Genomic DNA, 15,393 nt, shown 5'->3' with positions numbered 1-15,393 from the left:
CCATTCTAACTTGAGCAAACGCCTCGATGGACAAATAGGCCAAGCTGAAGTGGTTTAGAGAAAACCACATACCTGCTCTGTTTCAATAAATAAACCCTAGGCTATGAAATATGGCTGGTTATACATTGAGATGAGGATGAAATAAAGGGAATGAAATATTTTCGGAAGTCATGACATTGCATTTTAATTCTTCAATTTCACTGTAATTAACAAGCCCAGAAACAAATCTTTCTGCTGATTTGGTTTAAGTTGTTCTTTTCTGGTGACAAATGAAGTACCCCAAGAAGCTAGAATTTGGCATTCCCTTCGTGGCTCCTTAGAACAATGCATGTTGGAATAAGACCAAGAGTAGTGGAGTTTGAAAACAAATTAAAAAACAAAAACAGTGACTGGATCCATCAAGAAATGTTTCCACATTCAATCACTAGTTGCAGCTCAGCTCTTCTGTTAGCTTTGCACCATTTTCAGCAGAGTCACGGCTGTTATTCTTAAATGCAACTCTGTGTATAAATGAAAGATTCTGGCTCCCTCGAGGCAAATACCGTGAATTCATCTTTACTGAGAGAGAAAAAAATGTTACACCTATTTAATCCAGAAGACTGAAAGCCCCAAACAGGAATCAGTTCTTAATGTCATGGGGGTGGAGTCATACTGACAGCTGACATGCATTTTCCTCATGGAATATGGGACGTCTTCAGAGCACCCAGTGGTCAGTGTATAGATGAGCTCACCCTGGGCTGCTTCCATCTGAGATTCCTTTGGTCTCCAGGAAGGAGCCTCGCCCTCTTCACTCATACAGTCCATCACCGCTGAACCTAAGGTTGCTCCTCTGATGGTTTGCATTTGCTGGAACCTTTGACACAGAATTGGTGCTTGTACAGAGAAAGGGGATACAGTTGGCTGCTGCGATCACAGCAGGTGGTGAGTAGGAGTCATTGGTGCCATGAATGTACTCCACCCTTTGTTTCTGTATGGGACCTGTGTCAGCTAGATCCATGGGTCCTTATCCTGATTCTTGAGATCTCAGCCATATCAGAATGTCATTTGGCACAATTCAGACTCTGCTTGCATTTCAGATGTCCCATCATTCTCATCTATCACCAAGACCCTTCACGCTTCCTTTCAATTCCCATAGCCCAAAAGAAAGCTGAAAGATCTGCTCGGATCTCTTTTCCCCAGTGGGAGTTCTCTGCCTCAATCCAGATTAATTCTCAAACCCTAAGCAAAATGATGGCCAACAAGTGCCAGTCTATTTCAGACCGTGGTTCTCCTTTCTCTGGAATTTTTGTTTATGCTATTTCCTTACGCTGATATCATTAAAAATATGTGTTTTGTAGTTCTTACCTTTTTTTTGGTTTTGCAGTGAATGTGTTAGTTTGCCATGACCTACTGTATCCTGCCTGAAAGCAGACCTGTTAAATTTAGCATGCTGACCTATGTTTCATCCACCTCATTAATGTCTCTGTTCTGTACAGCAACGAGAAACCTCCTATTAAAAAGTAGTCTTTTTGGTGAAGGGACAGAAATTAGGATAAAGTTGTGCTTTATAGAATTTGGAAACAAAGCATAATCATTTTCATTGGTATACATTTAAAGATACCACAAAAAGGCACAAAACTGTTTTAAAAAATCAAAAGCATACAGAAGAAAGCAAAATTGTAAGTTGTCCAGTTAAGATGATCTATCTTTTTAAACATGGTGACAAATTCCCAAAGTTTAAATGTATTTATTATCATTTACTAATATATTTTATTTATTAATATTTATCTTATGAATAAAATGTTTAGGAACTCACTTTCTGCCCTCATTTATGTCCTTTTAAACTTCAAGCAGTAGGGCTCAGAGGAAAAGATTGACGTGTGTTAACAGTTTGCACACATCTCCCCCCGTCCACTTCACCTGCACACACCACCCACACATACATACCATACACAAATGGCACTTAGATGCATGTGACTTTTGTCAGCCTACCCTATTCTGTTGAAAGCTTTAAGGGCACAGATCAGTACACCTATTGTTCTGTGATTTTTTTAAATGACCTTTTTATTTTGGAATAATTTTAGATTTACAAAAAAGTTCCAAAATAAAATTCCCATATACCTATCACCCAGTTTCCTATAACGTTAACATCTTACAGTCCCATGCTGCATTTGTCAAAACCAAGAAGCCAACATTGGTACATTACTCCTAACTCCAGGCTTTATTCATATTTCAGCAGGTTTCCACGAACGTCTTCTTTCTGTTTTCTGATCTAATCCAGGATACCACATTGTATTTAGAGTTTTGTGATTTTGTTTTAATCGATGTTTTATAAAGGTCCACATTTAAGAATTCAGTGTCCTATTTGTCCTTTTATATAATTACTTAATTTTCATTTGAGAATTATTTTTGTGTGCCAAAGTGCCGTGTTTTTCACACTCCAAATTCGTAGGCAGGCCTCTGAAGACAACTTGTCCTTTATTTATGACACTATCTATTAAACTAACTGAAAATATTCAAAATAATGCTTACTTTGTGCAGAGTTCATGAACTCCAACCAGAACACATAAAAGTCAAATTTGAGCAATAAGTTTTGATTGATTTTGAAATTCCATTTAAGGCACTATTTTCTGAAGAGACCCTCATGGAAAATATTTTAAAATATCGTTTTATAAAAAACTGTTTCGGGGCGCCTGGGTGGCTCAGTGGGTTAAGCCTCTGCCTTCGGCCCAGGTCATGATCTCAGGGTCCTGGGATCGAGCCCCGCATCGGGCTCTCTGCTTGGCAGGGAGCCTGCTTCCCCCTATCTCTCTGCCTGCCTCTCTGCCTACTTATGATCTCTCTCTCTCAAATAAATTAAAAAAAAAAAAATCTTTAAAAAACTGTTTCTGGGGCGCCTGGGTGGCTCAGTGGGTTAAAGCCTCTGCCTTCGGCTCAGGTCATGGTCTCAGGGTCCTGGGATTGAGCCCCGTGTCGGGCTCTCTGCTCAAGCGGGGAGCCTGCTTCCTCCTCTCTCTCTTTGCCTGCCTCTCTGCCTACTTGTGGTCTGTCAAATAAATAAAATCTTAAAAAAAAAAAAAAACTGTTTCCTATAGGATCTGAAAGTTCTTTAGGTAGATTTTTAGTAAAATGTCTGAACAACTTAAATACTATTTCAGATTGTTAGAATGACAAATTTTTTTCAATGATTTTATTACAGTGATTTATCACTCAAGTTTCAGTACTTTGGGCATTTTTTTTTTTCACTTCAACTAAACAACTGGCATTTTTCTGTTTTTTTTCTTTTCCTTGTGTACTCTGAAGCACTTTCAAATTTTAAAAAGTCTTTTATTTAGGAGCCATTAGTGAATGTGCACAAGCCATTATATTCAGTGAAATAAGCATTGCATGATTGAAGATTAAATAAGCGGATTATGGTTCCATTAAAGGCATCAAGATATTCCTGGAAAAGCTATGAAAATACACTTTTCCATTAAGGAAAAACACTTATCAATGGTGCTGGTCTAGGTGGAGATTGCCTACTATAATATAAAGCAGACATTTCTTATAACATGCCTGAGAAGCGCATTAGGCTTGAACATAGTGTAACTATCTGCAGGTAGGACTTCAACTTCTAAAAGTTAACTTTGAGGGGCGCCTGGATGGCTCAGTGGGTTAAAGCCTCTGCCTTTGGCTCAGGTCATGGTCTCAGGGTCCTGGGATCAAGCCCCACGTGGGGCTCTCTGCTCAGTGGGGAGCCTGCTTCCCCCTCTCTCTCTGCCTGCCTCTCTGCCTCTTGTGATCTCTGTCTGTCAAATAAAAGTTAACTTTGTAACTCACATCAACTCCAGAGGACTGCAAAACTTGACAACGGTTCAAGGGTACAGCCATGATTCTTAAAGGTCTGGACCTAGAGATCCATTTGGAAAAGTTTGTAATTAAGATGGTTTAGCTTAGGGGCGCCTAGGTGGCTCAGTGGGTTAAAGCCTCTGCCTTTGGCCCAAGTCATGATCCCAGATCCTGGGATCGAGTCCTGGAATCGAGCCCCACATCAGGCTCTCTGTTCAGCAGGGAGCCTGCTTCCCCTCCTCTCTCTCTGCCTGTCTCTCTGCCTACTTGTGATCTCTGTCTGTCAAATAAATAAAATCTTAAGAAAAAAAAAAGTGATGGTTTAGCCTAAAGAGAAAATTGCTTAAGTATGGGTCACACACTTGTAGTTCGAAGTCTTATTTTGTTTGGCCCAGACAGTGGGCTTTATTTGTTTTTAATATTTGAGTTAACTGTTGAACTTTTAAGTATTGGGAAATTACACTATAAAAATTTGAATTGTCCTCATTTCTACATGTCAGTAATAAACTAGAGATGAGAGGCAGGCCCTTTTTCAGTGGGGCAGGCCCTCTCTGGCTGAATGCAATCCCCAACACACATGATGGTTTCCTTCCTGCAACTACTAGTTACCATCACAGCTTACGACCAAGTTTTCCTGTGATAAAAAGGCTCTGTTTCAAGATGGGATTGGGAGGGAGACAAACCATAAGAGACTCTTAATCTTACAAAACAAACTGAGGGTTGCTAGGGGAAGGGGGGTAGGGAGAGGCTTATAGACACTGGGGAGGGTGTGTGCTATGGTGAGTGCTGTGAAGTGTGTAAACCTGACGATTCACAGACCTGTACCCCTGGGGCTAATAATACATTATGTGTTTATTAAAAAAAATTTTAAATTATAAATTAAAAAAAAATTTTTTTTTTTAAAGACTGTTTCCACGGTGTTATTCAAAGTAGAAAAAGGAACTGAGTTTGAGAAGGCAGTGTTCCTCTTTCAGTGATGTTTCTAATTGGCCCCGAGGATATTAGACCTCATGACCCTGAGGTGGCAGAATATTCATTTGAGGATAGTTATCCACTCCCCTGGCTTTCAAATTGGAATTAAGATCAGATTCCAAATGTAGTTATTTTTACCTTTAAATTTCTTTTACCTTATCCCTTGCAGTAATAGCGTAGTATTTTCAAGCCCAGATTCCACAGCTAGCCTGCATCGGTTCAATTCCCCACTTTGCTACTTATAATTAGGTGTCCTCAGTCGAGTTACTTAACTATCTATGCCTCACTTTCCTCAACTGTAAAAGGTAAAGATAGGTCCTGCCCATAGAGTTGTGATGATTCCTTGAGTCTAGGTATGGAAAGCACTGAAAACAGGGCCTGATAGGTATAATGCGCCACAAGAGTGTTAACTATTGTGGTTGTTTTTCATTTTCTGATTGTGCTAATGTAATTTATTTTATGTTGGTCACATGACCTCCTAATTTCTAAGTGACTGATCATGAAAGTCATCATGATGTCTGACCTTCACACACACTGCGTGCCTCTATGTGTCTGCACCAGCTCCAGGGTATTTGCATATTAAAGGAGGTAAATAACTACAGTGAATAGAACACATTCAGAAATGGCAGGGACATTAGAGATCATCTAGTCCAGGAGTTGGCACAACTTTTTCTCTAAAGAAACAGATTGTAAATATTTTGGCTATCGCCATATGGTTTCTGTGGCAACTATGAGACTCTGCTGTTGCAGCACCAAAGCAGCCATAGATGATATGGAATGAATGGGTGTGGCTATATTCCAATAACACTTTTCTTTATAGGCACTGAAATTTGAATTGTAGATAATTTTTACATATCATGAATATACTTCTTTTGATTTTTTTCAACCATTTAAAAATGTGAAAAACTTTCTTAGCTTGCAAGCTGTAAAAAAACAGGTGGACAGCTGAACTTGGCTGACCCCTGGTCTAGTCCAAAGCTTGCACACCCCAGTGCTTTCACGTGGGAATTCCACTTTAGGATTTTTTGTTGAAAGTAAAGCTACCTGAACCCCACTCCAAACCCACTAAATAAAAATATCTGGGTAGTGGGCAATGGAATCTTCACTGTGAACATGCTCGAGGAACCACACTTTGATAAACTACCTAAGGCCTTCACATGAATATGGAGACTTCATGGCCTCTTCGGAGATCTAGAAATAATTTACAAAGATCAGGTATTACAAGTACCACATTGCAAAAGTGAATGGGATCACTCGTGTCCTAAATTATTTAATTTTTTATGTTCTTTTATCTTTATCATCAATTTCTTCTGTCAACAAAGGTCATTATTTTCTTCTGTGTTAATAAGGATGTGGTAGCACCTTCAAACTACCTGAAATAACTGCAAATTAGAGAAATCTATTTCATGTTTTGTCAACATAAGAACATGTACATATTTTTGGACACATTCTTTGTGGTGACCAAAAAATACAATCTGAAAACAAATGGTCTGGTGAATAAATTCTGGTGCACACTCACTTGAAATATTATGCCTGTACTGCCCTGGAGGAGAGAGGTTCATTAAATACCAATAACAAACAAACAAACAAATTGCAGAGTAATACGTACAATATGATTCAGTTTTCATTAAAAAAGGGAATACACTGGGGCGCCTGGGTGGCTCAGTGGGATAAAGCCTCTGCCTTCAGCTCAGGTCATGATCCCAGGGTCCTGGGATCCAGTCTCACATCAGGCTCTCTGCTCCGCAGGGAGCCTGCTTCCTCCTCTCTCTCTGCCTGCCTCTCTGCCTACTTGTGATCTCTGTCTGTCAAATAAATAAATAAAATCTTAAAAAAAAGGGGGGGGGGAATACACTGATGACATTAGTTTCCTCAGGCAGATAAGACTGGAGGAGGAAGTCAAGGATGAAAGACTATTTAAACTTCTTTAAACATATCTTTATTGTTTGACTTTTTATAGGAATAGTTTTAAAATAGAAAAATTTTAAGGTGTAAATTGGAAACAAAATCTCTAATAACCTTCATAGTCTATTTAGGACAAGAATCCATTTCCCTGATAAGAAAAAGAGGTCTGCTTCTGAGACTAACCAACTCTGGTGAAGTGGAGAAAACTTAATTTATAATGTGAATCTGCCTGCAAAATCGTGCAATTATCATCTTTTTTTCTCCAACTCAAGTCAGCAGTTCAAGAAAATCTTTGAAGTGGAATTCCATTCTATAAATCTCATTTAAAGTCAGGTAGAACCCTGACTTCGAATAAGCCTTTCTAAACACGTCAGAAAGAGGCAATCCATTCTGCTTTTCTGGACTTTATTTTCAATACACAGAGTATAATTTTAATAGGCAGCCTAATGGTTTACTTCATTACAGAAAGTTTCTTAGAAAAGTAATCCATCTAAATGCTCGCTAAGTACAGAGCTTCCCTTAGACTTCCACTTTGCACTACTGTTTTTTTGTTTGTTTGTTTGTTTTTTTATATTTTATTTATTTATTTGGCAGAGAGAGAGGTCACAAGTAGGCAGAGAGGCAGGCAGAGAGAGAGGGAGAAACAGGCTCCCCACTGAACAGAGAGCCCGATGCGGGGCTCGATCCCAGGACCCTGAGATCATGACCTGAGCCGAAGGCAGAGGCTTAAACCACTGAGCCACCCAGGCGCCCCTGCACTACTGTTTTTTCAGCACCAGATTTTGTAAGAATTGTGGAGAGCACCATTACCAAATGCTTATCTAAATTATTCTATTTCATTTGGGCACAACTGTCATTTCCGTGTAATTACATCTGAGCATTAGGTAACTGATGCTTTCTTAAGTAAAGAGAGAAAAATAGATGAATCTAATAGATCTATGAAGTAGTTCTAAATTAAATATGCTCAAGTTCAAAGTGAAAATTTCCAGACGAAAAGGGAAACTTCTTTCTCTAATTGCAATTTACCCATTTGTTCACACATCTGTTCAGTGTTTACAATGTCGGGACCTGCGCTAGTAAGTGTACACATGCTATCACCCAAAGAAGGCAGCTCCTCTTTTTCCTCCTTAGAAAAAGGATCCAAGAAGCTGGGTGACATGCAGTCACACGCTGGAGATGCACAAGCAGAGATTTAATGCAGGTCAGCCTGTGTATTTCGCAAACATGGTTGTAGCACAGCACCAGTCACTATTCTAAGTATCCTATGAATATTCATAGATCGAATCTTCATAACTCCAGGAGTAGGGAGTCCATACCACTTACAGATGAGTACGTTCAGACGGAGGAAAATTACACAAATGACAGAGCTGGAATTGAAACCCATGCAGGCGGACTCCGGAGGCCTTTTTTTTTTTTTTTTTTTTAATATTTTTTTTTATTTGACAGAAATCACAACTAGGCAGAGAGGCAGGCAGAGAGAGAGGAGGAAGCAGGCTCCCCGTGAAGCAGAGAGCCCGATGCGGGGCTCGATCCCAGAACCCCGGGATCATGACCTGAGCCGAAGGCAGAGGCTTTAACCCACTGAGCCATCCAGGTGCCCCCGGAGGCCTTTTTTTGAACCATTGCATTAGAGGCCTTTTCTGTCCTAAAGGCATTGTTGCCCACTACTGTGGTCTGCTTTGGAAGTCAGACTAGTTCGTAAGGACAGAACTGTGGGGGCGCCTGGGTGGCTCAGTGGATTAAGCCTCTGCCTTCGGCTCAGGTCATGATCTCAGGGTCCTGGGATCGAGCCCCACATCGGGCTCTCTGCTCCGCAGGGAGCCTGCTTCCTCCTCTCTCTCTCTGCCTGCCTCTCTGCCTACTTGTGATCTCTCTCTCTCTCTGTCAAATAAATGAATAAAATCTTAAAAAAAAAAAAAAAAGGACAGAACTGTGGGCTGAATGCTGAAGTCAACAGCAGTGACTTTACAACTCTGTCATATTAAGTGACTAAAAACCCAACCTACTGACTTGGGGGGAAAAGGAGAATTTCTTGAGTCATGCTATGGACTGTGTTGTTCATAGGTTAAACCCTATTTCCCAATGGTACTATGTGGAGAAAGGGCCTATAAGAAGTTAATTAAGGTTGGGGCGCCTGGGTGGCTCAGTGGGTTAAGCCGCTGCCTTCGGCTCAGGTCATGATCTCAGGGTCCTGGGATCGAGTCCCGCATCGGGCTCTCTGCTCAGCGGGGAGCCTGCTTCCCTCTCTCTCTCTGCCTGCCTCTCTGCCTACTTGTGATCTCTCTCTGTCAAATAAATAAATAAAATCTTTAAAAAAAAAAAAAGTTAATTAAGGTCAAGTAAACTCATAAAGGTAGGGCCCTGACACAATAGGATTAGTGTCTTATAGTAACAACCTGACAGCCCCACCCCAACCCCCGTCTTTCTCTGTCTTCCTGGGGACACACAAAGGGGAGGCTCTGTGAGCCGGATGACAGCTGCTTCAAGCCAAGAGAAGAAGCCTCAGAATGAACTTGGCCTCACTGGAACCTCGATCTTGGACTTCCAGCCTCCATTAGCGTGAGAAACAAATTCCAACTGCTTACGCCCCCCAGTGTTGGTATTTGTTATGGCAGCCTGGAGCAGGCTAAAATACATTACAACTCTGCAAAGTCCTGGGGTTAATCTAATTACACACAGATGGATTCTGGGACTCAAATAATATTAGGCTCTCAATCCCTCCCTTCCTCTCCTGCTCTCCTTTTTACCCATTCTAGTTTTTGTTTTCCTCTGAATTGACCACATTCTCAGGTCAGCGTCCTCTAAGCGCCCCCACTCCCACAGGCCGACGTTGTTATTCTCAGTTCCCAGCTGACCCCAGTCAACCCTAGTGCACGATCCTAGTAAAATCCCAGGGATTTTACAAGAGAAAAATGCTTCTCTTTACTGACAGTTCTGAGCCTTACTCGGCTAGCTTGGATCAGGTCCCTGAACCAGTCCCTATGGATTGGTTACTACTGCACAGGTTGCTTCTTTCCCCTTCCAGCAGGCAGCCTGGGACCAACCACCTTTGAGCTATTGGCTGGGAGTGAAGCAGGGTGTCTTCCTGGAAGAAAATCAAGGTGGCTTCCCCGGAAGAGAAGAAGGCCTCCAGGCAGGCAACACTAGTAAGTCCACTACAGTATTATCAACCTTCCGCTGGGCCACTAATACTCAATGAGGCTGTGCACTGAAAGGACGTGGGAGCTTATTAAAAACTACAGATGCCAGAGGCTTACCCTCAGATATCCTGATTACATACTTCCCAGAAGCCGTTCCAGGTTACAGAGACCAGGGACTCGGCTCAGAGGTACTTTTCTTTTTTACTTGATAGTTTAATGAGATACAGTCTTTTGGAGTGTAAGTTATTAGACACCAATGAGAGTGTGACATCGTGATTAAATACATATTTGGTCTTCATCCCTGTTTCTGGCACAGAGCTCTTAAACCCTTGGAATTTCCTAAGTGATAAAGAGTGATAGTGGTGTCTCGATATTCCTAGTGAGCTCCTTTCAGACTCACTTGAGTTTGTGTTAATGATGTAATTTCTGAAGAGCATCTAAGGGTGGGGAGTGGGCTGGTGATTACTTGCCAGGGTAACCGACCAAGAGGATTAGAACTTTCAGTCCTACCCCCGACCTCCTGGGAGGGGAAAGGAGCTGGAGGTTGAATCAGTCACCAATGTTCAGGATTTAATCGATCATGCGTATGTAAAGAAGCTCCATAAAAACCCAGGAGTAGGTTTGGAGGGCTTCCAGGTTGGTGAACATGTGGAGATTTGGAAGAATGACAAATGGATTGGGCATGGAAGCTCCATGCCCTTTGCACATTCCTAACCTTCTGCCTCTCTTTCATCTCGCTGTTCCTGAATTACATATGTTTATACTGAACTGATGAACTAGTTAAGGAAAATGTTTCTCTGAGTTCTGTGAGGCAGCTTAGCAAATTACTCCAGCCTCAGGAGGGGGACCTCTAATTTATAGCTCGTGGGTCAGAAGCACACGTGACATCCTAGGCTTGCAACTGTCATCTAACAAGGGGCAGGGTCATTAGGTGAGACTGAACCCATACCGTTGGGATCTGACACTATCTCAGACGGATAGGGTCGGAATTAAGTTGAGTTGTAAGATTCGCCCCCTGCCCCCGGTGTTGGAGAATGGCTTGTTGGTGGTGTGGACCCCATACACACACACTGGAGCTGGTGACCAGAACTTGTAGAGAGACTCCTAATTCAACCATTTATTTAAAGTCTGTGTAAAACTCTCCTACTAAAATGCAGTTGTGTACAACAAAGGCATTCCTTTCCCTAAGAGTTAGTAAGTACAAGAAATAAAATTGTCCTTTGAGAAACATTATAAGATATGCAGTCATATCACGGATTGGAATATAAATAGGCAAAGCAAACTAAGAGAACCAGAATGGCACTTAACACCAGCAGGACATGACAGGATTCTTACTATTTAATTTTTTTGACTTATCATGTATACACGGCGCTGATTATGTAAACTTCCAACAGAAAAAAAAAACTAACATATTTTTGGTCCACACGCAACTCTCCCCAAGTATTGATCATGGCTAAATTGGCTAATATTAGGTCTATTTATTTCTGGGGTTTATTTTGGTTTTGGTTTTGTTTTTTTTTGCCTGTGTGAGAAATAAACATGGAAACAAAACCTAAATGAAGGCACAGAGTAAACAAGAGAAGGAAAAAATATGTAGAGCATGGAAACGATGTAAAACCCCATTCTTCAGAACCGATGGATTTCCTAGATGAAGCAGCAGCATGGACATTCAGAGAGAAAGGAACGAAGTGAATCCCATTTATGATAGCATGTGTTTAGTCTGCAGGAGAGCCTAGACTGCTATGAATATGCAGATTAACAGAAGTGAGAAATCTTGCTCTGAAACTGTTGGGGAGAAGAAATGGAAATGATCATTAAGAAGCAGTGGGAAAATAGTTATGATATTCTCTTAACTGTGTGCAACAGAAAATAATTCTGGCCTTATGCTTAAGGAGAAATGGAGTTTGTTGAAAGAATACAGCTTAGGGAGGCCTGGGTGGCTCAATGGGTTAAAGCCTCTGCCTTCGGCTCAGGTCATGATCTCAGGGTCCTGGGATTGAGCCCCGCATTGGGCTTTCTGCTCAGCAGGGAGCCTGCTTCCCCGCCCCCCTGCCTGCCTCTCTGCCTACTTGTGATCTCTGTCTGTCAAATAAATAAATAAAATATTTAAAAAAGAAAAGAAAAGAAAGAATATAGCTTAGCTCATAAAGGTGCCAGAAAATTAGGCTTAGAATCTGTTGCAGAAACAAGGTCAGACCAGAACCCAAATCATGCTACAAGCCAGTGTGATGACACCTCTTCTGTCACCCTAAGAATCTGGACCTTGCCGTGTGCCCACTCAGCCCTAGACCCTGGGTATCATGCCATATGTGTTCTGTGGCCCGTTTCACACATATTCAGTGTGAACAGTGATTTCCCAAGCAGCAACTGCCTCATATAAGGAAATCTAACTGTAACCAAATTGTTTGTATTTAACTTCTTTGAAGAATGTGCAATTATCCATACCTAATAAAAATGAAGATGCTTGTATCACCCAGTAATTCCAGTAATTCAGAGTATATGCCTTGGTGAAACTCAGTATGTACAAGGATCTACATATCCAAGGATATTTACTGAAAAATAATTGTCCTCGGGGTGCCTGGGTGGCTCGGTGGGTTAAGCCTCTGCCTTTGGCTCAGGTCATGATCTCAGGGTCCTGGGATCAAGCCCCAGGTCCAGCTGTCTGCTCAGCGGGGAAACTGCTTCTTCCCTTTCTCTCTGCCTGCCTCTCTGCTTACTTGTGATCCCTCTCTCTCTCTCTCTCAAATAAATAAATAATTTAAAAAAGAAAAGAAGGATAATTGTCCTCTTCAGTTCTTCACCACTGATTTATATGGCAAATTTGAAAGACCACTTATAAAATGTCAAATAGCCAAAGCCAGGATTATTTAGAAAATAATTTCTAAAAAATCCATCTGAATCAGAAGGATCCCAAATATTGGTGCAAGTCTAAAACTGACAAAATGACATTTAACAAAGATACATTTTTTTCTTCACTTTGTAACAGCCAACTATATATATATACGGGACGAGGAAGATCTGACTTGTGGAGGAATTTCCTGTGAAAATTACCCAATGAGCTGGAATTGACCGCAGACCTACTATGCATGTTGTATGGCTGCTAGTTAGCTCTGCCCTCATGTTCCATCTGGGCCTCATGCTTAGTTCAGAGGAGGGACATCAGCAAACCAGAAACCCTGAAGATGAGGGAGATCAAAATGATCAGTATGCTATGTTGGAGGAAACGGTAATATTTAGGCTGAAAATAGAGACTAAAGGAAGACATAACTGTCTTCTAATATTATGTAGAAGAGAGAAGAAAACCCACAGAACTTCAGCTAAACATGATCTGTATGCCTCTGGCAGATAAAACATGAACACATGGATAGAAATGATACGAATATACATTTTGTTCTGGAATAAGAATGAACTTTCTAACATCTGTGGATTTCCAACAGGCAGTTTAATGAGCTACTGGGTTCCTTACTCCTGGAAGTAATCAGGCAGAAACTCGATGGCTTATTATTCCATTGGGTGAAAGATTTTTAAATATTTTAAATTTTCTTAATATTCTTCTGCATTCAGAATTTCTCTTTTTCGGATTAAGAAAATAGGTCTGCAAAGTAAAGAGAAAAGAATACTAATAGCTTGGAGAACATACTATATTCAAGATTCTTTAACTAACTAATCTTAGTCAGAGGCCACGGATATAATTACAAAATGATCTTATTTTTGTTTCTCTCCCTCCTTTTAATCCTGCTCAGTGGGGCTATTCCTTTCCCTCTTTGGATGATATCCTGGGCCAGTCTGTGACTTCACAAGTTATACTCAAATAACAGTTCTACAGTCACTTCCAATCACAAACATGATCTAATTTATAATTTAAAACATCCATTATCGTGTTTTGATCAAAATTTAAAACTCGATTTAAAGTGAAAACACTCCTGCCTTCATGTCCTCATGGGCCTGAGCCTGCCTGTGGTTGGCAGCTTGCAGTGTAAGAAGGCTCAGGCAAGGCATGAGAGGGGGCAGAGGAACAATTTTCCCCAACAGGCATATTTGTTAGGATGGTTCGTGTCCTCAGGAGCCTGTCGGAGCCAGCGTTGATGCCGACTTGTTCTTGCATAGGAAAGTTTTTGTCTCTGGGGACTCCCTTGTCATGGGCTGGGCCTCAACTTTGATTGGACTCACTGTCCTCCCTCAGTTGCTGCCCTAGCTGGTATAGTCACGTGCCCACCACCTCCTTTCCTTGATAGACCGTGTACTTGAGGGAGATCCCTTTAAAAACAATCCCAGGTTGGCATCACAATCATAGTTTCGACATTTTGTTTTGGGGTCAATAAGGGCTTTCACTTACTATAGAACAAGGCAGATGCAATTACTTCCCAGGGGCCTCTGTTTGCTTTGTTGTCATCAGATGTTTTCACTTCCTCACAGGTGAGTTAATTCACAGTCCATGGGCTCGGGAACAATTCTCATGCTTTCTGAGTGGTTCCGCTGAAACTCCTCTCACCTGACCTACCACTGGGAAGAAGCACCACCATACCCTTCCCCACCTGGGAGGTAAGAATGCATCTCTCACCTACAGAAAAGTCTCCTGACTAATCTGCCCTAAATCTCAACTTATCTGGTCCTTTTCCACCTGAACGCACTCTGAATGAAAGGCCCCTGGGTAAAGGACTCATAATCTCAAAGGACTTCAGTGTTTTGTCTGTAAATCTACACTTTGAGCATCTATTATATCTGATGTCTATCATATCTTGGTGTCTTGATCAAAAATGCCAATTAGGGGCACCTGAGTGGCTCAGCAGGTTAAAGCCTCTGCCTTCAGCTTGGGTCATGATTCCAGAGTCCTGGGATCGAGCCCCACATAGGGCTCTCTGCTCAGCAGGGAACCTGCTTCCCATTCTCTCTCTCTGCCTGCCTCTCTGCCTACGAATAATCTCTGTCAAATAAATAAATAAAAATCTTTAAAAATAAAATTGGGTTAAAATATTACAACTACCTGTCCTCAGTCTAATTGTTTAAAAAAAATGCCAATTAAACATCCCTATTATATGCATTTAGTCCCCTCAACAAACCTGTTTGATAGGTGTCAAGAACCACATTCTATAGGTAGGAACACTGAGTCACAGAGAGAGGAAATAATTTGTCCAAACCATAATCAGACAGCTTGTAAATTGTGAGACAGCATACAAGTCCAGAATCTGTTATTCACATGTACACCACATTGCCTTTAGATTAGCTGATTTCATTGTGTAGAAGAATCAACCTATATGTGTAATTTTCCTTATGGGAGCAGAGGAGGAGAGTTGTTATTGCTGAATAGCTGGAACCAAACATAAATTTCCAATCATTATATTTTAGTCAATGGCTACTTAAAAACTCTGCTTAGGGGGGCGCCTGCCTGGCTCCGTTGGTGGAATGCGTGACTCTTGATCTCAGGGTTGTGAGTTTGAGCCCCATGTTGGGTCAGAGATTACTTAAAATTAAAAAAAAAAAAAAAAAGGCAAAGCTCTTCTTTGTAGACTAAGACATCATGATGTGGACAGAAAGCAGCTTCATGTGCATGTTTGTCCGCTAATTTATC

General features: G+C 41.2%; 1 protein-coding gene across 9 annotated transcripts in view; it reads left to right on the top strand.

Moving 5' to 3' along the window:
• Window positions 1–14,337, top strand: part of METTL25 (methyltransferase like 25) — a 159,239-nt gene extending 144,902 nt beyond the window's left edge. For 6 of the 9 annotated variants that reach the window (XR_006819592.1, XR_006819591.1, XR_006819587.1 and 3 more), the window contains one exon: window positions 770–1,506. The gene's annotated coding sequence lies outside the window, so the exon portion shown is untranslated. Of the gene's footprint in view, window positions 1–769; window positions 1,507–9,709; window positions 9,831–14,240 lie in introns of those variants that run through there. The other 3 variants (XR_006819589.1, XR_006819585.1, XR_006819590.1) reach the window with 3 other exon arrangements.
• The last annotated feature ends 1,056 nt before the right edge of the window (window positions 14,338–15,393 follow it).

This window comes from Meles meles, chromosome 7 (genome assembly GCF_922984935.1).
Source record: "Meles meles chromosome 7, mMelMel3.1 paternal haplotype, whole genome shotgun sequence".
Taxonomy (NCBI): domain Eukaryota; kingdom Metazoa; phylum Chordata; class Mammalia; order Carnivora; family Mustelidae; genus Meles; species Meles meles.
Note: the sequence above shows the minus strand (reverse complement) of the source record. Positions and strands in the feature narration are given on the sequence as shown.